Consider the following 22,833-nt stretch of genomic DNA (forward strand, 5'->3'; position numbering starts at 1 on the left):
AGGTCATAAATTGTGAGGGTAGTTTCACTATAGCACACATGTAGAAATTCAAATGCATAGTCTCTTTTGGCAGCTAGAAGACTGTAAGAGTATGTAAGGTAAATCTCTCTTATAACACACACATGGGCACACATACACACGTGTGTGAAATGTTATTAAGATCTTCACTGAGAAGACTATTGAACTACTGGTATTAAAGATTATCTAAGTATTGAATTAAATCTGGCCACATTAAATCAGTTTCTTGCATAGTTTAAACTGGATTGAGATATTCTAGTAATTCTGTGTTGTATTCTTTTAAAGGATTTTGCTATTTAACAAACCCCAAAAACAAAGTAATTGTCTTTGGGATTTTTGTTGCTTCACATTAAGAAAAAAATCTGATGTTATGATCCTGTGAAGTGATTTTGGTGGGAAGATAGGCTCTTATTTCTATACCATAATGTTTCTTGCAAAACAACTGCATCAGACAGGTTTGAGATCACTTCTCTTCCCTCAGAGGTCTTTCTACCCATTTCTTCTAAGACTATTACCACTCTTTAGTTCTGTAACCACTTGTTGGGGTATTTTAAAAACTGACCAAAAAAAAAAAAAAAAAACTGACCATAGTGCAAATTTATCAGGAAAACAAAAGTATACCAGGTACTTCAACCAAGAGATTTTAATGTAGGGAAATAGTTAAACAGATGCTGGAGAACTGAAACGCCTAAAAATGAACACTATGCTAATTATTGCAAGAAGCTGCTGTCATCTCTAGGATTGGAGAAAGAAAGAAAATAATTTGAGGTTTTCAGAAGCCAGATGCTTGGAACAGTGGCTCTGATGAGTGAAGACTCAAACTTCGGAAGATGTCCATTGCCCAGCTTGTGTGCATAGTCTGAGGGTAATGAGACTGATTCTGGAAGTGTGGCCATGCTGAGAATTTGAGGAAAAGCTGGGATCCACACCATCTGCACCTGCCAGGGAGGGTCTTTTCTGGGGAAGTGCCAATCAAGAGCATCGAGCTAAAAAAAAAAAAAAAAGAATTAATTCACTTCCTCGTCCTACCTTGCAGTATCCTTTAATGCCCCCTATTGGCAAAACCTAAGAGAAAACAAGCTACTAAAGTAGATATATAGTTTGCAGAGAACATAGTTTTATCTCAAACCAGAGATGTAGAAACCTGGGATGGTTATCAAGGAAAAACATCCTAGTAACTGGAATGTGTGATAGACAGAATAATGACTCCCCCAAAGTTATCCACATCCTAATCCTTGAAACATGTGTATATATTACCTTGCATGGCAAAAGGAAATTTGCAGATGTACATATGTCAGGGATCTTGAGATGGGTAGATTATCCTGTTATTGGGGTGAGCTCAGTGGAATTTTAAGTGTCCTTGGAAGAGGGAGGCATGAGGGCCGAAGGGTCAGAGTCCAGGAAGGAGATGGGAAGACAGAAGCAGAGGAGAGGGAGATCTAAAAATGCTATACTGTAATAGATCTAATGTTATATTCTAAGTATACCATTCTGAGTAACGAATAATGTCTTATTCTTTTAAAAATATATTTACTCTAGTAACAATTTCTCTAATATGTTTGGAATCAATCAGAGCTTTGACTCTAGACAATTTAGAAAATAACACTGTACACTCCTCTCCAAGGGCAGGCAAGATGAAGCTTAGAGATAATTGTGTAAACACTGTCCATTACATGCTCAGTAAATATTGTCAACTAATGCCTCTTTTTAGATTTCCATTACTTCCTCTAAGAATTTTGAGTTTAATGGATTTTTTTTCAGGACTTTTCTGCCTACTCAACTCAGTGATGTTGCCCCCACTGTTGGGAGAGCATGGACGTGCCCACAATTGCCTGAGGTCTATAGCCCTGTAGGCTGATCCTCCAGCAAACTCAAGAATTGAACCATTTTTTAAACAGAAAGGAGAAAACAGTCATGTGATTACTTTGGAGGAAAAAAAAGTACCTTAAAGGGAATGGTAGAAATACAAGCAAAGTGAAAAAATTATATTGAATAAATACTAATTGTCTTTTAAACAAAACTTCATTTTCTGTTGGCCCTATGTTACTTTCAGCCAAGATGGTACAAAGCAAAAGGACATAGTTTGTTTGCTTATTGTCTTTATTCCACTATAGTTAACATACAGTGTTACATTAGTTTCAGGTTACAATATCAGGGTTCAACAATTCTTTACATTGCTTAGTGCTCATAGTGATAAGTGGAATTCTTAATCCCCATCACCTATTTAATCCATCTCCCCATTCACCACCCTTCTGGTAACCATCAGTTTGTTCTCTATAGCTAAGAGTCTGTTTTCTGATTTGCATCTTTTTTTCTTTGATCATTTGTTTCTTAAATTCCACATATGAGTGAAATCATATGGTATTTGTCTTTCTCTGATTGACTTCTTTCACTTAGCATTGTAAGCTCTAGCTCCATCCATGTTGTTGCAAATGGCAAGATTTTATTCTTTCTTATGGCTGAATAATATTCCATTGTGTATATATACCACTTTTTCTTTAACCATTCATCTATCAATGGATACTTGGGTTGCTTCCATAGTGACTATTGTAAAAAATGCTGCAATAAACATAGGATTGCTTTCATCTTTTCAATTTTTTTTAATATTTATTTATTTTTGAGAGAGACAGAGACAGAGTGTGAACAGGGGAGGGGCACAGAGAGGGAGACACAGAATCCGAAACAGGCTCCAGGCTCCGAGCTATCAGCCCAGAGCCCGACGCGGGGCTGGAACTCACAAGCCATGAGATCACGACCTGAGCCAAAATTGGATGCTCAACCGACTGAGCCACCCAGGCGCCCCTGCTTTCATCTTTTCAAATTAGTTTTTTTGTATTCTTTGGGTATAAATACCTAGTAGCGGATTTATTGGATCATATGGTAATTACATTTTAAATTTTTTAAGGAACCTCCATACTGTTTTCCATAGTAGCTGCACTAGTTTGCATTCCCATCAACAGTGCATGAGGGTTCCTTTTTCTCTACATCCTTGCCAACACCTGTTGTTTCTTGTGTTGATTTTATTCTGACGGGTGTGATGTCTCATTGTAGTTTTGATTTGCATTTTGCTGATGGTAAGTGATTATGAACATCTTTTCATGTGTCTATCAACCATCTGTATGTCTTCCTTGGAGAATGTCTGTTGATATCTTCTGCCCATTTTTAAATGGGATTATCTGTTTTTGGGGTGTTGAGTTGTAGAAGTTCTTTATATATTTTGGATACTAACCCCTTATCAGATATGTCATCTGCAAATATCTTCTCCCATTCAATAGGTTGTCTTTTAGTTTTGATTGTTTCCTTTGCTATACAGAAGCTTTTTATTTTGATGTAGTCCCAATAGATCATTTTTTCGTGTTTCCCCTGCTTCAGGAGACATATGTAGAAAAATATTGCTATGACTGATATCAGAGAAAATTACTACCTGTGCCCTCTTCTAGGATTTTTATGGCTTCAGGTCTCACATTTAGGTTTACACAGGACACTCTTTAGATTCGTCCATCCAAAGAAAACAAAAGGAAGGAATCTTCTACATTTCCTTTCTTCCCTCTTCACCCTTGTTCCACTACGACTAAAGTTTCGAGTAAAGACCTTGCTAAATATTGGGTCAGTTTTGGGACACCTGGGCAGCTCAGTTGGTTAAGCGTCCAACTTTGGCTCAGGTCACGATCTTGCAGTTTGTGGGTTCACACCCCACATCAGGCTCTGTGCTGACAGCTCAGAGCCTGGAGCCTGCTTCAGATCCTGTGTCTCCCTGTCTTCAGATCCTGTGTCTCCTCTCTCTACTCCTCCCCTGCTCATGCTCTGTCTCTATCTCAAAAATAAATAAACATTAAAAAATTTAAAAATATATATTGGGTCAGTTTTCATAATCTGATATGGACCATTTGGAAATTGAGAAAGAATGGGCTTTACTGTATTCACTTAGGTCTTTTTTTAGTATTTTAAATTAGTTTTGTAATTATCAATATAAATATTATATACACAAAGTAACAACAGGGGACTCTACCTTGTGGAGTTAATTAAATACCTATAAATTAGCATAGCTCCTCTTCCAAGGCTACATCACCCTATGACTTAAATGTGTGCTTTAATTGCAAATGGAATGCATTTGAATTCCTTTGAGTTTTATTTTTATTATAATTCTCCCAATCTTTTTTCTTCTGATACCCAGTGGAAAACCATAATCTTTCATTTCATCATTTTTATCATATCACTCTATTTTGGCGCTAATGGAAATATTTAAGTAATCTATGGTTCCAAGAAAGAAAAAATAACACATAATATTAAATTTCATTTTCAGAAAATTTTACTACATTTTTAATGGACAAGGGACTGTGCTATTTTTGTACTTTATAACACTTTATTAGGTATTGTGTAGTATGCTTTTCTTCGAATTTTCAGTGTGTCCCTGCAGTTTCAGGAACAAGAGCAGACCCCACAGCAGCAATCCTTTAAACAGGAATTTTTATTGACTAACACTCAATCAAGACAAATGTTCCCAGCATGTTAAAATATAATGATTCTTCCTCTACACACAGTTGGATGATGCTATAAGCAGCAAATTTTTACTTGTCTGATTACTCATCCATTCTTCCTCTATGGGGTTTCAGTCCAGGATAGCTTGCCCATTGATAAAATTAGGCATCACATACTTTAAGGTCAAGTTGTAGTTGTAATCATAGAATTGTGGAATTAACCATTTGGATAAGTACATCACAGTCTATAAATATATTCTCTATCAAATTTCTACTAGAAAATCAGAGCAGTATTCATACAGGGATAAGAGTCTTACATTAGGCTAAGTCAAAAATTATTGATGAAGATGGGTTTGTTGTCAAAGAAAAAGAACAACCTATTTCTTTATAACCAGGGAGCTGGAGACCACCTCAGCAGGTACTGCTTTCCTAGCAGACGTTCTTGCTTAGGTCTGTCTGCATAAATTGGGTATTTCTTAGCTTTATACCTCCAGATCCCAAGAATAGTGTACCCCGGAATAGTGAAAAGAGCTGGTGGGTCTGACTGACATGTTTTTAAACCTAGCTTCTTGATTTGGGTAGTGGTATGACAACTGTATGCGTTAGCCAAAATTTGCAGAACTGAACAGCTAACAAGGAGGAATTTTGCTGGTATAAATTATATTTTCTTCATATATATCTTAATAAAACCAGAGAGAAAAATAATATACCCACAGCATAGGAAATTATGATAGTTCATGAGTTTTATCTACTATTAATCATTTCAGCTGCTGAATGACCTCACAGAGAACTTAATTTTTAAACTGTCTTCCTAGAGTTAAGTCCTATATTTTACACTTTATTTAAAAAAATAATGTCATTTAGGTGTTTCAGAGGGCAACTATGCTTTTGTTTTCTTTCTCTATTGATTCAATAAAAGTTTGTCTGACACTCTCTAAACCTAAAGTAAAATGTGGAGCTTTGCTTATGACTTTTTACAAGGCTCCTACTTTTATCATGGGTGCCCATCATATTGGAGAAACATAAGATCTCTATGAGGTTCATGATCCTTGTATGACTTACCTCATAGAATGGTGTGATGAGCACCTCTTGTATAAATGTCAAGAATTGCAAGGTTTGGGGCCAATACGAGATAGAAGAGGGAAAGGCTACTTGCTAGTTCAAACTCTCTAATTCGAAAGCTGAAAAGCAAAGGATTTCACTTGTGAAAGTCCAGCCTCACCAACCATAGATATGGATGTAGTAAGTCATGTGAATACCTCCTTCACTTACTGGTGACTTTGAATGCACCTCCAATGGATATGATACCTATTTTATGGAAATTTATGGAAATCAAGTGGGAGAATGTATAGAGAAGCATGTTGAAATTGTGAAGTCTTGTATAAATGTAAGATAATATCAGTGAGTATGAATGTATGCTGTATAAAGAGCTTCCAATTACAATGCTCTGTAGCTCTTTGCAGTGCCTCACCCCAAAAAACCATTTGTTCACTTGCTTTTGAAAGCCACGTATGAGGTTTCAACTGGTCAATATGTGACCACAAATACTAATGTGCCTCCCTTTATAGCTTGAGATGGATAAGTCTGGGATGGCTATTATCAAACAGGGCTATTATTTTAGTCATTAAATAGACAAGAAGTTTACGATGTTCTTGGTCCAGCTTGGCATCTAAGCCAACATCCAACACTGAGAAAGCTTAGGACAACACAAAGCAATGATTTAGACAGAGCTCTTTGGCTGCTAAATCCATCCACAGCAAAGTTTGTTGATGTGATATGAAATCGAAAAACCAGACTTAGAATGCTTTAATTCTTGCATAAAATCTTCCATCAGAATGGAGTTAAACTAGTTTTCCAATATCCTAAAATGGATTATCAAGTGGTCGTCTTATTGACGATGTCTACAAACTCATCCTCAGAAAGGTTTGCACAGAATGGGACTTCTTTTTTTGTGGAAAATGAACCAAAGGCAAAGGTCCTAAGTCAGTCCATGCCAGAGGCATCCTCCAGGATCTGCTGGTGAGATAAGGAAAGGCTAACTGCTAAAAGCTCCCTTCTGGTTGCTAGAGGCTCCTAGACTGCAGAGTCCAGCTGGTGAAACTGCTCAGTTCTCTTTTTGAGATATTCATGCCTATTTGGTATCAGCTGAGCTACCCACAGGAGCTGAAGGGCTGTTAGCTTTACAGTCTGCTGCTCAGGGGCTTAGGGGACGTCTACCAAGCCTAAATCCTGCACAGACCTCGATGTACACGGCCTGTTGTTTCGCCCCAAGGAACTGTGACCTGGTGCTCTGCCCATTCATTGGTGTGAGAATTTGGGATTTGTGTTCATCCATCTGTTGGCTTATCTTTTTTTATTTTATTCTGTTTTTTTTTAAGTTTTTATTTAAACTCCAGTTAACGTACAGTGTAATATTAATTTCAAGTGTACAATATAGTGATTCAACACTTCCATACCACACCCAGTTCTCATCGCAAGTGCCCTCCTTAATCCCCATCACCTATTTCACCCATCTCCCCACCCACCTCCCCTCTGGTAACCATCAGTGTTTTCTCTATAGTTAAGAATCTGTTTCTTGGTTTGCCTCTCTCTCCCTCTCTCTCTCTCTCTCTCTCTTCCCTTTGTTTTTATATTCCACATATGAGTGAAATCATATGGTATTTGTCTTTCTCTGACTGACTTATTTCACTTAGCATTATACTCTCTAGTTCCATCTATGTCATTGCAGATGGCAATATTTCATTCTCATTTATGACTCATATTTCAATATTTATGACTAATATTCCAAGGATACCACATCTTCTTTATCCAATCATCAGTCGATAGACCCTTGGGCTGTTTCCATAATTTGACTACTGTAGACAATACTGCTATAAACATTGGGGTGTATGCATCCCTTCGAATTAGTATTTTTGTATTCTAGTGTTGCAATTGCTGGATTGTAGAGTAGTTCTAATTTTTTGAGGAACCTCCATACTGCTTTCCAGAGTGGCTGCACCGGTTTGCATTCCCACCAACAGTGCAAAAGCGTTTATCTTTCTCCACATCCTCGCCAACATCTGTTGTTTCTTGTGTTGTTGAGTTTCGCCGTTCTGACAAGTGTGAGGTAATATCTCATTATAGTTTTGGTTTGTATTTCCCTGATGATGAGTGATGTTGAGCATCTTTTCATGTGTCTGTTGGTCATCTGCATGTCCTCTTTGGGAAAATGTCTTTTCATGTCTTCTGCCCATTTTTAAGTTAGATTGTTTGGGTTTTGGATATTGAATTTTATAAGTTCTTTACATATTTTAGATACTAACCCTTTATCAGATATGTCATTTGCAAATACCTTCTCCCATTCAATAGGTTGCCTTTTTAGTTTCATTGATTGTTTCCTTTGCTGTGCAAAAGTTTTTATTTTTATGAAATCACAATAGTTTACTTTTGTTTTTGTTTCCCTTGCCTCTGAAGACTTATCTAGAAAGAAGTGACTATGGTTGATGTCAAAAAGGTTACTGTTTATGTTCACCTCTAGGATTTATTATTTCATGTCTCACACTTAGGTCTTTAATCCATTTGAATTTATCTTTGTGTATGGCATAAGAAATTAGTCCAGTTTCATTCTTTTGCATATACCTGTCCAATTTTCCCAACACCATTTGTTGAAGACACTGTCTTTTTCCCATTAGATATTCTTTCTTGTGTATGTTCTTTTAACTAATGCTTTTTACTTTTACTAAAATCTAATTTTTAATTTTTCTTGCCTTTGAAGTATAATGCATATCTAGTAAAGTGCATAGAGTACACAAATCTTGACTATACAGCTGGATGTATCTTCATATATGTATATTCCTGTGTAACCACCACTGAATCAAGGCAGAGATCAAAATCAACCTATATTGCCCATCCTCCCACCCTTTCCCCTCTGGCAACCATCAGTTTGTTCTCTGTATTTATAGGTCTGATTCTGCTGTTTGCTTGATGAATAATAATATAGATTAGATTCTGATATGTTTACTGGTTATTTGGATCTTATTTATGAAATGCCTGAAATTTAAAAAAAAATGTATGGTTTGTTTATATCATATTAATTTACATGAACTCTTTGTATATTCAGGATACCAGGCCTTTGTCAGACATATAAATGACAAATATTTTCTTCCAGTATATGGCTTGTCTTTTCATTATCATAATGATTGATATCTTTTGATGAATTAATAGTCATAATTTTGTTGAAACCCAGTTTATCAGGGGCTTTTTTTATGGTTAATGCTTTATGTATCTTGTTTAAGAAAGTCATGCCTACCTAAGGTCATAAAGATATCTTCTGTATTCTTCCCAAAGCTCTGTTTTTTTCTATCTTGCAAATAGAGATCTATATTCCCTCTCAAATTAATTTTACTGTATGCTGTAATATAGGAGGCAAGGTTCATTTTTTTCATAAGAATAATGTTATAGCACCATTTAATGAAAAGCCAACTTTCTCCCACTGAACTGCAGTGGCACCTTTTTAATAAATCAAGAAATTCTGTATGTGTGAGTCTATTTCTAGACTCATAATTCTGTCCAGTTGGTCTGTTTGTCTCTCCTTGCATAATACCACACTGTCTTAATTACTGGAGCTTTACACTAAGTCTGGAAGTCTAGTGTTGTAAGCCCTCCAGCTTTGTTCTTGTTCAATATTATCTAAGGTTTATTGGTACTTTCATTTCTATATAAATTTTAGAATCAGCTTGTCAATTTCTACACAAATCCTGCTAGGTTTTGATTGGGGTCAGATCAAATTTATAGATCAATTTGGAGAAAATGACATCTTACAAATATTGAATCTCTCAATCCACAAACTTTATTCATCTCCCCCATTTAAGTATTCTTTCTTTTAGCAACAAGGCTTTTGGGGTTTTTTTGTTTGTTTTGTTTTGAGACAGAAGGAGAGGGTGCAAGTGAGCAAGGGGCAGAGAGAGAGAGAGAGAGAGAGAGAGAGAGAGAGAATCCCAGGAGGGGCAGAGGGAGAGGGAGAGAGAAACAAGTGGGGCTCGCCCAAAGCAGGGCTCATGGTTTTTGTGGGGGTTTTTTGTTTTTTGTTTGTTGTTGTTGTTGTTGTTTTACCTGAAGAAGGGCTTGAGCTCACGAACCTGAGATCATGACCTGAGCTGAAGTCAGATGCTTATCGACTGAGACACCCAGGAGCATCAACACTAGTAGTTTAATTATAGACATCTTATAAATCTTAAGTTTAACCCATAGGTACATAGTTTTTAGCTCCTGTTTTAAATGGTACTGCTTTTCTAATTTTATGGTTTTATTTTTGGCTGAAATATAGAAATAAGTACTTTTTCCATATGGGTTTTCCATCCAGCAAATTTGGTAATACCTTAATTCTAATAGTTTATAACTTCTTTTGAATTTCTTATATAATTATGTCATTTGTAATAGAGGTAACTTTATTCTTCTCATTTTATAATATTTTTGTAATTCTTATTCCTTTTTCTTCTGACTGGAACCTTCAAAAGTATGTTGAATAAACATGGTAACAGTGGACATTTCCAACTTTAAGGGAAAAAAGTTCAGTATTACACCATTAGAAATGATGTCAGCTGTAGATTTTTTAGATTCCTTTTTATCACATTAAAAGAGTTCTCATCTTAATTTTCTCACACTTGTTTTGTTTTAGTCATGAGTGGGGTCATGCCTTTTTTGTATCTATTGAGATGATAATATGATTTTCTCTATTTTAAAGTTATTTTTAAAATGATATTAATTGGTTTTTATATATTAAACTATTACTGTATTCCTGAAATAAACTTTACCTGGCCGTGAACTATTATGTTATTTCTATCTTATTGCACTCTATTTGCTAATATTGTGTTTAGAAATTTTGCATCTATGTTCATGGTAGATAAAAAGATGTAATTGTTTTCCTATAATATCTTTATCATGTTTCAGTTTCAAGGTTATACTGACCTCACAAAATGAATTGTAAGCATTCTCTTTCTTTATTTTCTGAAAGAATCTGTGTAAATACAGTATTATTTCCTGAACTTTTGGAGGAATGAACCAGTGAGGCTGTTTAGGCCTGGAGTTTTCCTCATGGGAAGGATTTTGATTATGGTTCCAATTTCTTTGGCAGATATAGGCCTTATTCAGATATTCCATTTTGTGTCAGTTTTGGTAAGTTGTGATTTTAGATAATTTTCCTATTTTATGTAAGCTTCCAGAGTTCTTTACATAAAATTATTCATAATGTTCTTATTAATTTATTGAGTGTAGGAAAAATCTTTAGAGCTAGATATAGATGTGGACTTCCTCATCTTGGGAATAGACATCAAAGTCCCCAAAGACCAGAGCAGCCACACAGAGCAGGGATTACACCTTAGGAAGGAAGAATGCAGAAAGAGAGGAAGAGGACAGAAGAGAAGGGGAAAAATAGAACTAACAAAAAGCAAAGCTCAAAACCATAGCAACAAGTTTACAGAGAGCCAATTTCTTAGGCTAAGTTTAACTCAAACAGAAGTTGACTTGGTAGACACAACTTTTCCAGGGCCTAATATTCATTTATTTTCTTAAGCCTTAGTCTGTTGGATATGGGTCTGAATAAAGACCTTCAACCTCTCATCCCATGAAAATACTGAATGGTACAACTGACGGTCCTGGAGAGACCACACCCAGAACTGTATTCCAATCCCCAGTCACCTGACACTAACAGATAAGACACTGAGGTTAATGACTTGCCCCAAATCATATAGTTAACCAAAGTTGCTGTTTAAGAGGTTAATGCAAAAATATCTAAGTTTCTTTCCAAGAATTGGATTGCCTGATAGTAATGATATACTTCGTTGAGGCCCTTGATTGTTTTAAATTATATGACATGAAAAACATGCCCTTGTTAACCACTTTTTACAATTAGGGAATGGGAAATAATATGCTCAGGACCTTGGCATCACAGGACTTTTCCCATATACGTGTTTGATAAATTTGCTTTCCTCATGTTCATTACAGCAGAAGTCTGAAACACCACATCTGGTCTCAGATTTGAAGCAGCCTGTAGTCCCTAAAATAGCTACTATATATTAAGCACTTACTATGTACCAGTAGCGGTGCTAAGTGCTTTATATGGAATCATTCATTCATTCAAAACTGTTAAATGCTTACCATATGCCAGGCACTGTTCTCGGCACTGGGGATTCAGTAATGAAAAAACAGATCAACATCCCTGTCCTCATGGTCTTAACTTCTAGTAGTACCTATAGTCAAATACGCAATCTGTAAGTTTATTGCTTAGTGTATTAGAAGATAAGTGCCAATGAAAGATCATCAAAGCCTAAGGGGGGTAGATAACGCTGGAGAGGGAGTATTCTATTTTGACCAGGGTCGTTAGGGTGGGTCTCACTGAAAGGTGACGTGAAATAAAGTTTTTGGTTTGGTTTTTTTATATGAGAGAGAGAGAGCGAGCGAGAGAGAGACAGAGAGTGAGAGAGAGATTTAGAGCACACATGGGGGAAAGGGGTAGAGGGAGAGCGAATCTTAAGCAGGCTCATGGAGCCTGATGCAGGGCTTGATCCCACGACCCTGGAATCATGACCTGAGCCAAAAACCAAGGGTCAGATGCTCAACTGAGGCAGCCACCCAGGAACCTGAAATAAAATTTTAAAGCAGGTAAAGAATGAGCTAGGTTCATAATGGGGGTAAAGAATGTTCCATAGAGAAGGATAAGCCTCCAGAAAAGCTTCTAGGCAGGAATATCCCTAGACGCTGAAGGTCACAATTGCTAACGGGAAGAGACCAGAAAATAGTAAAAGTGAATAGCAGAGAGGTTAGAGGGGCCAGATCACATCTGGCCTTGCAGACCACTATGCAGACTTTGGCTTTCCCTCTAAGCAAAATGGCAAGCCATTCTAGTACTGAGCAAAGATGCAACATGGTCTGACTTAAAAGTATGCCTGTAACTATTAGTGCTGTGTTAAAATAGTGTTAAGACAGCAAGGGTAGAAATAGAAAGACCATTTGGGATCATCTCATTTAATCCTCACCACCACGCTGTGCAGTAGACACTATTACAAAACCCACTTTAAGATAAAGAAACTGAGGCTCAGGAAGGTTACTTAACTTGCTCGATGTCACACAGCCAACAAATAGTATAGAAGGCCATAATTAGAAGTTGCATGTATGGCCCCTCCATGCACTGAATAAGTTTTAATTTTCCTAAAATTCTTCTGGATACCCTTTTCCATGTTGGTGGTTGGAAGTCATTAAAGCAGAGGCTGAAGCTGGTTTTAGATATTTAGTTTCTGTTAAGCACATCGGAAAAGAAAAAAAAAACAACCACCTCTTTTACAATAGCCCACTGAAAAGTCTCACATGTTGCTAAGTCTAGACTTCAAAAGGCTAGACCATACCAAATCTACGTCCACTCCATTGTCTACTGAATTTGTTCACAAAATATTTTCTAAAAGTAAGGACATGAGGTGTGAAAGAATAGCTCTTGCCTCAAAACCTCATTCATAAAGTTGTGGTACAGGCCACACCTGAACTATGTCCAAACAAGCAGTGCAACTGATATGTGCCTCAGAAGTTTCTGAAATTACCACTCATATCAGGGCATCAGAAGGATGGTACCCAATTAACAGACAATGCAATCTCATGCATGAACTGTGGGACTTGAAGTTAGGCATTTTGACTGTGAAATGGAAGTCTTACCCATTTTTTAATACTGGTTTCTGTATCACATTGGTCAGGCATCTTGGACCAAAACACAGAAGACACTCAGAATCCGTGGGCTCAATAGAAGAGTTGTTACTTTGTAATTCTGCCAAGTGCTCTGAGCACGCTGGGTTCTCAAAGCATTTTTTAACAAATTTCAAGTATAAGTCCTAACTTTATTTTTTTAATTGTCAAAAGATATTCATAACTTAAACCTTAATATTTGAACCATTTTAAGTGCATGTTCTGTGGCATTAAATGCATTCACATTGTACAACAATCGTGATCAATCCATCTGTAGAACTTTTTTCATCTTCCTAAACTGTTTGTTCCTTCATTAACTCACCATTCTCTCTTTTCCTAGCCCCTGTCCACCACTTTACTTCATCTTTTTTAATTTGGCTCATATGGGTAACTCACATAAGTGGAATCCTATAGCGTTTGTCCTTTTGTGACTAGCTTATGTTCACTTTAGCATAAGGTCCCTACGTTTCATTCATGGTGTACCATGTGTCAGAACTTCCTTCCTTTTTAAGGTAGAATAATATTACACTGTATATATGCACCACATTTTGTGAATCCATTCATCCATCAATGGGCATTTGGGTTGCTTCTTACCTCTTGTCTATTGTGAATAGTGTCACTATAACCTTGGGTATGCAAACATGTCCTCAGGACACTGTTTTCAATTCTTTGGGATATATACCCAGAATTGAGAATGCTGGATCATATGTTAATTCTATTTATAATTTTTGGAGGAACTGACATACTGTTTTCCATAGTTTCCATACCGTTTTCCACCCTTTTCCACCATTTTCCATCCCTACCAATCATTTACAAGAGTCCAATTTCTCCACATCCTTGCCAACATTTTCGAATAGTTTCCCTCTATCCCTAGTTTAATGATTGTTTCTATCACAAAAGGTTGTTGAAGTTTTCACAAGCTTTTTCTGCATCAACTGAAATAATCATGTGTGTTTTATACTTCATTCTACTAATGTGGTGTATTGCCTATGCTGAACCGCAAACTTTGTTTTTTATTAGCTCGAGTTTGAGCAAGTTCCTAAACCTAAATTTGAATTTCCTTCACTGTAAAATGGAGCTGATACTAATACCCACCTTTATTATTAAAACTATTAAAAAATAAATTATGCAAATATAGCGCTTAGTACAAGGACTGAAACATTAGCGTTCAGAAATGATAGCCCTCATAATTGCCATCATCGTCTCATATTTTTCACTAAAGTTAACAGTAGACAATAAACTTATTCAAAGCAGACACACAGAGAAGAGCATAAGTATACTTTTTAAAAATGCATTTAAGATTTATTCCATTCTTACCACTCCCTAGGCAAAAGTCAAACTGGAAAAACAAATGATTTATACCCAACCCCCCCAACCACAGAGTCTGGCCAGCTCAGCCAATAACTAAAAGAACAGATACTATTTTGGTGTCCCTGTCCTTTAGCTCCAAACCTCATACTCTGACTTCTCCCAGAGGGAGCCTGAGTCATCTGCTGCCCAGTCATGAAGGCAGGATGGAAAGAAAGATACTAATAAGAAAGGAAAGCAAAGGAGGAAGGTTCAAATAAGGTTTAGCAGTGAGGAAGGAAGGAAGGAGCCATGGAGAACAGGAGAGTAAACCCAATGTATCAGGCTATTGTCATCAGCCACCTGAGACAGAAAGCCTCAACACTTACCTTTCACACCAAGTCCCTACCAGTCCCAACACATCCAGTGGCCAGCCTTCCCTTACTCTCTGATGTTTTCCTTAGCTCTACTCTTCCCTCTTCTGACTGGGGTAATGAAAAATAATGCAGAAAATAGGAGGCAGGTTATTTTGGCAGAGAGGTTAAGCTATTGGCTAAAATTTAAGAGTTTCTTAGGATTATTTGTATATTATAATTCTTCCTGCTTCTCATTACCACAGTGACAGAAACTATGCTCTTACAAGAATAGTCAGGTTTTCATAAAACTTCTTTTTCAAACTAGGCCTGATAGCCCCCAGACCAGCTAGTTGTGTCCATTTGATTATCGTACACCATGCGTCTAACATCTCTCCACCACCTTCTTCAAGTCTTTGTTTATTTATTTTGAGAGAGAGAAAGCACGAGTTGGGGGAGGGGCAGAAAGAGAATTCCAAACAGGCCCTGCACTGACAGTGCAGAGCCCGATACGGGCTGGAGCTCATGAACCGTGAGATCATGACCTGAGCCGAAGTTGGATGACTGACTGAGCCACCCAGGCCCTCCTTCAAATCTTTCAATTTTCATTTAATGATTATTTACTGGCAACGGAGTGATGACCATCTCAAGTCTGTGCCATCATAAACTTCATGTTCCAGTAGAGGCGACAATAAATAATAACCCTACAAATATAAATTATAATGAGAAGGTTGTAATGTGTTCCACAAAGAAAGATAGAGGAGGAGGCATTTGAGTAGAGATACCCAAGCAAAGCGAGAAGCATGCAATCTTAGGGTGTGGATTTCCAAGAGGGAACAGCAATGATCTCACACTCTTTTTCCAAAATAATTCTGAAGAAGGGCACTTTTACTGCAATTTCAAAAAATCTGGTTATTTTCTTAACCACCGTACAAACCAAGGAAGATAGCACTTTTTTTCTTATCATCTTACAGAATGACAAAGGTCAAATTCTGACAAGGGTCTCATGGCAGGAGAGCCTCCTTAAGCATCTAGCCTGCAATCTCTCAAACCACACTCTCTTTACTCCCTGTAATGATGTAATAAAGCTTCCTAATTAAAACATGCTTCATTCGTTGACAGCCAAGCTCTCTGCTCAGATTGCCAGCCAAAACTCAGGTTCAATGAAGTTCCTGGATCATCTGCAACCTGGTGGTTTCCTTTAGCCTAGTAGTTTTTTGCTGTTTTTTTTTTAAGTTTATTTATTTTGAGAGAGAAAGAGAGAGAAAATACAAGTGGGGGAGGAGCAGAGAGAGAGAGAGAGAGAGAGAGAGAGAATTCCAAGCAGGCTCTGCACCGTCAGTGTAGAACTCAAACTCATGAACCCCAAGATCATGCCCTGAGCCAAAGTCAGATGCTTAACTGACTAAGCAACCCAGGTGGCCCTAGCTGAGTATTTTTAAGTTCACAGTTATCTAACAACCAGCTACACCTAGTTAAGGGGAAAATTGAACCTCCAATTAGACATTTGCCATGATATGAAATCAGAGAGGTGAAGGTGTTGCTGGGAAATCAGAGTCCATGATGCCAGGCCTTAAAGAGGAGATAATCAGGGAAGCCTGGATGGCTCAGTTGGTTGAGCATCAGACTTCAGCTCAGGTCACAATATAACTGTTTGTGAGCTTGAAACCCGTGTCAGGCTCTGCACTGACAGTTTGGAGCCTGGAACCTGCTTTGAATTCTGTGTCTTCCTCTCTCTCTTTCTCTCTCAAAAATAAATAAATGTTTTTTTAAAAAAGGAAGATAATCAAAATAGGGAGGCACAGTTTCCAGGAGGGTCTAATTGTCATGATAGACTGTGGTCAATTCATGCATATGGTGAAAGCTTTTCAAGGGAACTTGCAAATAAACATTAATATGAAAACAATGATAAGGTTAACTCCAAGAATAACCCTTTTCCTCCTATACATGATATACTCTGAAATTTGTGAGACTGTCTCTCCATCTCCTCTAGAAAATTAGGGGGAATTTCCTAGTCCCCAAAGTTCTTCAAGTATCTCAGTAATAGGCTCTAGAAAAATGGGTAGACTTGCCTAATTAATGAATTTCTGAAAAAGCACTTTGAAAATCTCCCCATCAAAGGAGAGATTTAAGTCAAAGGATCATTAGGTTACATACTTATATCAAATAAGATGAAAAGGACAATGATGGGAAGTGATACAGTAGTTAATCAGGAAGACTGTACATGATTCTTTATCCCAATAATAGTCATTGTCAACAAGCACATTCAGATCATAGCCTGAAAGGAGATTCTGAGCGGCTCTACAGTAGCAAACTGAGTCTCTCTCTCAATGTTCTTTCACAAGAGATTAAAATAAATCTCACCTATAGATAGCAATTGCATTGGAAGACATAGAAATAACAGGTGCCACTTTCTGAGGACGAAGCTAAGTATTTTTCATGTGTATTTCATTTACAACCCACTTTAACTTACAACAACACTTTAAGCATGTACTAGTCGTCACTAACATAATATTATTATTATCATGTAATTCCACAGCTACTGAGTCTTGGAACCAGAATTCAAACCCAGCTCTAATTCCATAGTCTTGTTCCCCCAAACTTTGCATTATATTGCCCTAAGAATCCTCATTTTATTTTTCAGATTTTTTAAAATTTTTCTCTCTCCTTAATAATTTTCTATTTGTATTTACAGACCAGAAATAAGGTATAGTGCATCTTCTGGGTGATAGATAGACAACATATCTTTTTGGTGTTATTTGAAGCATTCTAGAGAATGCTTTGTTCATTTTGCATTGCTCTTCTAGCATGTTTAGCTTCAGAATTCAATAATGCGTATAATATTGTGTTACAAAGACAATACATTTCCTTTGAGGCATAGTGTTATTGAGACACTTTCAGTGCTGTGAAAAAAAATTAAAAGCTATTAAAACCAACACCGAGGAAAAATTAAAAACACGTAAATTTTTGACAAGATATCTTCAGAGCTATCAGGAATTCTCTGTGGTATATATCCTTCTGTGTCCAACCAATCCATCATGATTTTCTTCATCTAATACACCTAACCCTTCACACTATGTGATCTGGGCACATGGGCAGTATTATCTGGGAGTCCAAATGGAAGACTTCCTTTACAGAACTGTAGTCTGTCGTCTCCAAATTTTATACAATTCCAAATTATTCTTCCACTATCCTTAGAAGGTAGAATTTCCACTTCTTGATTTGATTTCAGTTCATATCTTCATGAAATTCCTCTGCAGGTTCATCCAGAAGCATTAGGATCAATTAATCCTAGGCAGAAGTCGAATCGAGTGGAACCCAGCAGAGATCAGAGCAGTATGGACTAGGGAGCCAGAAATGGTGTGTCCTCCTTGGAGTTTACTCTACCGTGTTGGGGAGACAGACGATAAATACAACAAACATGTAAAATATGTAGTATATCAGAAGGTGTGGTACATACTGTATTAGTTTGCCGAAGCTTCCATAATAATGTACTACAGCTAGCTGGCTTAAAACAACAAAAGTTCATTCTCTCATAATCTGGAGGCTAGCAGTCTGAAATCAAGGTGTTAGTGAGACCGTGCTCCCTCTAGAACTCTGAGTAGACTCCTTTCCTGCCTCTTCCTAGTTTCTGGTGGTGAACATCAATACTTGGCTTTCCTTAGCTTGCAACTGCATTGCTCCAATCCCTGCCTCTGTTGTCACTTCTCATTCTCCCTGTGTGTCTCTGTCTTTCTATGATGTTTTCCTCCTGTCATAAAGGCATAAGTCATACTGGCTTACAGCCTACCCTCATGACCTCATCTTAACTTGATTAAATGGACAAAGACACTAGTTCCAAATAAGGTCATATTCACAGGCACAGGGGGTTAGGATTTTCAATAGATGTGTTTGGGGACACAATTCAACCCAAACTAGATGCTATCAGAAAAATGAAGGAGGAAAATTCATTATGACATGTGTGTAGGTGGGGAATAGGGATCAGATGCATTTAAGTAGAGTAGCCAAAATAAGTCTCAATGAAAGGAAGTATTTGCATAAAGATCTGAAGACAAGGGAGCCAGCCTGTGGATGGTCGCACAAGAGCATATGCAAAGACTCTGTGGAATATACCAGACGTGTTCAAAGAAAAGCAAGGAGGCCAGCATGGCTGGTGCAGATGAACAAGGGGTAAAGTGGTAGGAGATGAGTTCTGAGAAGTTATAAAGGAGCCAGATCATATGCAGACTTTGGGTTTTATTCCAAGTAATGTCGGATACCCTTGGAAGATTTTGATCAGAAGATAACATGATCTGGCTTCTATCTTAACAGGACCTTTCCGGCCACTGTTAAAAATATATAGTGGAAGAGAATGGAAGCAGGGATTCAGCTTATAAGGCTTTTGAAATAATTCTGGTGAGAGATGATGATGGATTGGCAGTGGAGATGGTAAGAAGTCGTTAGTTTCTGGATATTTTTTGAAGGTAGAGCTAACAAAATTTGCTGACAGATTGGTCATGGGGTGTGAAAGAGAGAGAGGAGTCAAGGATGACACAAGACTTTTTGCTACAGTAACTAAAAGAAGACAGTTGTCAATAATGTAGATATGTAGAATATGAAAATAGCTGGTGCTGGAGGGAAAATCAAGAGCTCAACAAACATGCTAAGTTCCAGTGCTTTTTTAGGTACATCTGAAATGTATGGAGATGTCCAATAGATAGTTGACTATATGAGTCTGTACATGTGAGAATAAACCTTGCCTGCTCCACATCTCACTTGGTCAGGTGCTGCTGTTGTAGCATGAGCAGAAGACTGAACAAAAGACTAAGTAGTTTGTTTGGAAAAATATCCAGAGGAAAAATGGAGGAATTTGTGTTTTCTCAAGATGCAACTTCAGAGTGCATACATTTTTTCGATATGTAGGCATTTATTATAAAGTTTGGCAGTTTTTAGAACTATACATTGCAAGCATTTCCAAAAGGTGGGAGACCTAACATAAAATATCTTGCTTTGTTATTAGTATAGGACCCCACAGATGAGAGAGATGATCCAGACAGGAGAGAGAAGCAGATTAGCGCTATTCATGGAGGAGGAAGGGAGCGTGGCTCTTTAATAGGTAGTGGCAGGAGGTTCCTCTTTATCCCTTCCAAAGAAGAGGACTATCATGGGCTCTGGGAGGGAAGGATCCACAAAGCACCAACAATAGGCCCTATGTGGGACATGTCCCAGTATAGAAGAGTGTAGGGTAGTCTCTCCAGCTCTGCCTGGGGAGCATCTCTCTCAACAAGAGGAGATGCACTTCCCAACACATGCTCTCCAACAAGAGCAACCATTCTCCAGGGCATCAATAGCACTGGTAATCACATGCTTCATTCTGCCAAGAAATGGAGCTAGAAGTATATGTGTGTGGGTGTGTGAAGTGGAGCTGAAATTCAAGCACTTACCCCAGATTTCCCTCCATCCTTTCACTGTTTCTCCTCTAGGTTCATGATTTAAGATATTTGATAGAAAGGCATCATGACCTTGAGCTCCAAAGTTGGGGTCTGGAGGTATTTTCAACCATGGGCTCTGTCCCCTTTCTCTCCATTCAACTACCAGTCCCACAGAAAAGTCATTCGGTGTGGATACACCCATCTTCTAGAACACATCTGGGCTGTTAAGAGATGCTACAAAGGTTTAAGTGACTTTAAGAAATATAAATGTTATACAGATCTAGTTAGCTTCTCTATGCCACAGATTAATAGAAGGTTTTTAATTTTCCTTTAACGCAGCCATATAAAAAGTTCGCTAATCATTTTACAGAGGAGGAATAGGAAGGCAAATTGGTTAGTGACTTGTTCAAAGTCTTACATTTTGTTACCCTTGGAAATAAGGGTAGAATACAAGTCTCTCTTGACTTCTCAACCACTTTCTCATACCCTACTCCATACTTCACTGTAACCATATGGCTGCAAATATCTACACTATGTGCCACACTTAGAGCATCAACATATAGCTCTGGAAAGAGCTTCAGGTGTCCTCTTGCTCCAGGTAAATTACAATCAAGTCTTCTTGATATCTTAAAAACATTTCTAAATATTTAATATTTACAAATATTTCTAAATATCTTAGATCATCAACCTAGAAGAGAAACCGTGAAAGGATGGAGGGAAATCTGGGGTAAGTGCCTGAATTTCAGCTCCCCCTCACATACCCACACACATATACTTCTAGCCCCATTTCCTGGCAGAATGAGGCAAGTGATCACCAGTGCTGTGGACGCCCTAGAGAATGGTTACTCTGAAAGGTAGCCTGATATAATTAAATGGCCGCATATCTTGAAGTCAGGGAGCTGCTTATGAATCAAGACTGTTACTCACTCCCTCTGTGACTTAGAGCTTTTAGGAGCTTCTGCCTCCTCATCTATAAAATGAAGATAATAACACTCATACCAAAGACTTGTTTTAATGATTAATTGTGATGTTGTATTTAAAGGATATAACAAGCACAAAAAAGGGATGACTGAATAATATTATTTTCAAAGGAAAGCTGCTAAATAAAGTGCATTTGAGTAGAAAGAGGTAAGAAGCAGTTATGAACTGCACAGTAAAATGCAAAAGAAAAAAAAAAACCCTGCATACAAATAGATAATATGATTGTGAATGGGTAACCAGAGGCCACTGGGACTAAATCAGTTGGTAGGATCAGGGATATTACCCAGCTTGAAACTTTTTTCTCATTTTGATGTGTATCTTTAGCGCATAGTACCAAGAATTTTGGAAATCTATCATTAGCAAGAATAAGTTAGAAGATGAAGAGGAAGAGAAAGGAAGAGAATAGAAGTTGGTGCAATGTACACAGTATACAGAGATACATGTGTGCCTCAGAAATACCTGCCCATAAAGATACCTTTTGAAGTCAAAAGGAAATATAGACACATGGTCTTGGTTGGCAGTGCCCATAAAATCACCCACTACTGCTCTCATCCTTGAGGAAAAATGTCTCTTGCATGGAGGATCTTAGCAGAATATAGGAGGATCCTAGAGAATACTCAGGCCAGACAGCCCTCCACATTACACTTGTGGGAAAGGTGAGGCAAAGAATGACTTCCCACCTCCATGATGCCAGAGCTAGGGGTAGCCAAAGAGCAAATCTGATCCTTTACCTCCAGTGCTCTGCATACATCATTTGACAGAAATAAACTTTGAAAAGCTCATCATCACTATTTCTGAATAAGCAGAGACAGGTATGGCAAAGGGGGCCATGGTTTTCTTCCAGCTTCTTGAGGAAGCTTCCTCTGCTTCCAGTTAATGTTCCCTCCAGCCAAAGGGAAATCTAGGATTTGCCCTGACAGGCTGTGATCTCCCTCAAGTATGTGATACTGTTTTCCTCCACTGCGGCACAGTTGGCCTTGTTAATGAGGCCCTAGGGGCAGAGTTCATGTTTGCCAATGCCTCTCTCACCCTGGTTGCTGATTACAACCCGGCATCCAAGCTTCAGAGAGTTTATTACCATATGTTCCATTTCCCTTTTTAGCACTGTTTGGGCTCTGTGTTCAGAGACAAGGTACTTCCTACAGTTGGGCTGCAGCAGTTTTTAGAAGATGACTAGAGCTCTAACAAGAACACCGAGCTTTGTCAAAGACACCGTCTGGAAGAGAACATTCTCGCTTTCATGAAGAGCTCTGTTTCAGCACAAGATTACATATACATGTTAAAAGGTTCTATCAGCTAGCCTGGGCAGGCAGAGTTTCTCTTGCTGTACTAAACTTACCTCTCGCGGTGCCAGCCTCACTAACATTAAGAAACCCAGTCAGGGTTCGGATGGAAGGAAAACTCAGACAGGTGTAATGTTTCCTTGTAGTTGGAGAAGCAAAATAGATTCTGCAAATTAACTTCTTGTTTGTTTCTCCTGGAGATGATTTGCCAGTAGGGCTGACATAAGCAAAGAATTTCTCCTGCAAATCCCATGCTCTGATTGTGAAGGAAAGGCTTATAGAATTAAAATCCTGTAACTGTTGTCCCTTAAAGCAC

The 22,833-nt window shown here is 37.9% G+C and overlaps 2 long non-coding RNA genes across 2 annotated transcripts; one reads left to right on the forward strand and one right to left on the reverse strand.

Annotated features, from left to right (window-relative positions):
- Nucleotides 1–646: 646 nt before the first annotated feature.
- Nucleotides 647–18,658, reverse strand: LOC131505236 (uncharacterized). The gene is made up of 3 exons (XR_009258321.1): nt 17,904–18,658; nt 5,559–5,677; nt 647–1,004 (listed from the first exon to the last, which is right to left on the reverse strand). It is a non-coding gene; the product is annotated as an uncharacterized LOC131505236 (long non-coding RNA).
- LOC131505239 (uncharacterized) lies at nt 18,623–22,598 on the forward strand. The gene is made up of 3 exons (XR_009258322.1): nt 18,623–19,270; nt 20,933–20,980; nt 22,337–22,598. It is a non-coding gene; the product is annotated as an uncharacterized LOC131505239 (long non-coding RNA).
- The last annotated feature ends 235 nt before the right edge of the window (nt 22,599–22,833 follow it).

Source organism: Neofelis nebulosa, chromosome 1, assembly GCF_028018385.1.
Source record: "Neofelis nebulosa isolate mNeoNeb1 chromosome 1, mNeoNeb1.pri, whole genome shotgun sequence".
NCBI lineage: Eukaryota > Metazoa > Chordata > Mammalia > Carnivora > Felidae > Neofelis > Neofelis nebulosa.